The sequence below is a fragment of the Malurus melanocephalus genome, unplaced genomic scaffold (assembly GCF_030028575.1).
Source record: "Malurus melanocephalus ecotype Western Australia unplaced genomic scaffold, MMel_1.1 scaffold_190, whole genome shotgun sequence".
NCBI classification, from domain to species: Eukaryota; Metazoa; Chordata; class Aves; order Passeriformes; family Maluridae; genus Malurus; species Malurus melanocephalus.
This window is the reverse complement of record NW_026623422.1, coordinates 888,447-890,202: the sequence shown is the minus strand read 5'-3', so window position 1 is coordinate 890,202 and position 1,756 is coordinate 888,447.

Genomic DNA, 1,756 nt, shown 5'->3' with positions numbered 1-1,756 from the left:
ACCCGGGGTACACCCGGCCCCATGGGACCCCCAGCCCCTGCCATTCTTGGAGTTGTGTTTTGATTTATTTTTCTCTCCCAGACCCACGAAACTCTTTTGGGGGTGCTTTTTATGGGTTTGTTTGTCTAGTTGAGGGTTTTTTTTATGGGGGGAAGGGGTGGGGGGAAGGGAGGGGCAGCTGCAGCCGCCATCCCTTTGCAGCATCCCCCCCTCTCTCAACCCTTGCCCAGAGATCCGCGCCGGGCAAATCCTTGCCTCACCTCCCCGCATGTCGGCACGGCCACGCCACCCCTCAGCCTCTCCTTTAGCAGAGCACCAGGAATAAATATCCCGATTGAACCCTTCCCCCCCTCCGCCCCCTCCGCCTTTGCCATCGTCTCCCGCCCCCACATATTATTTAATAACCTTAATCCACCTCGGAAGAATGAGAGAGATAATTCGTTCCCGTGTATCCTGACCAGGAGGGTATTTTCGAAATCGATTAAAAATAAAACAAGAAGGAAAAAAAAAAAAAAAAAAAAAAAAAAAAAAAAAAAAAAGGAAAGGAAAAAAAGGAAAAAGAAAAACAAAAAAAGGGGTGTCTGGGGGCTGGAGGCAGCCGGGCTATGTCAGAACAGGGCTGAGCAAGGCACAGAAATAAAATTCAGTGCCTGAAGAAAGTAGGTGGGAGAGCAGGACGGGAACCCGGCTGCCAGCCCTGCCTGCAGCTGCCTGGCCCTGGGCACCGGGCAGAGGAGCTGCTGCCCTGCCTGCAGCCTGCCACGGGAGCAGGAGCATCCCAGYCTCTCCCTCTGCCCCCTCCAGCCCCAGAAGTTGGGAATAATTCCCGCAGCCAATAAAACAAGTGGMAGAGATGGACAGTGTTACTTAAATAAACAAGGGTCTCTTTAAAATTCTCATCCACTTCAGATGTCTAAAGTAAGATTGTGATGATTTTGTCACGGTTTGGTAAATTTACCCCTTTAAGAGGCTTTCATAAATCCCAGAACACACCTTCAGCCAGATTTGAATATAGATTTAGGTTTTAAAACCCAGAAGCTGGGAACACCGCTTTATCAAAGAGAATTTCCCTTTAGCTTAGCAATGTGTCGGAATGGCTCTCGCAAAGATTGGATCTGAGAGGGGGAAAAAGGGGGAACCTTCTTTCCTGGAGCAATCCTGCACACACTTTGCAGCTGCCTCTGCCTTCARCCTTCAGCAGCTCGGGGAAAAGTTACAAAAAAAAAAAAAAATTGATTATGAGCGTTGCAGCTGTAGGATCTCGATTTTTAAAAATTATGATTTTTTAATAATTTTTTTTTTTAAACTTTCCAATCTCTTCTGGTCCGTTTGGAAAGCGTTGCAGAGCAGGTACAGTCCCAGAGATCCAGACTAGCTGGGGCTAACGGGGAGTGAGTGGAGATGTGTGATTTTCTGCCCTCTAAGAACTTTATGCTCAGAGAACCAAAATCTGCTTCTGGGATGAAAAGAAACTGTAACTTCTGCTTCTCAGTAAGTTCTCCAACTTTCCAATGCCAATCGGGTTACAAAGCGGTTTTCTCTCTCTGCATAGCTGTCTCTCTTCTCTCCTCTCCTYGTTCACCCTCTTTACTTCTCCTTCTGATTTAATTTCCGACTCTCCTCGCTATCGCGACCGTTCCGCGAGGGGTTTTGTCGCCGTGTGTGTCGCTCCCAGSGCTGAGCTGCTGCCCGCGGTTATGATGACCAAGGGTGGGGGGAGGAAAATAAGAAATCATTTATTCAGGTCGGGTGAAAG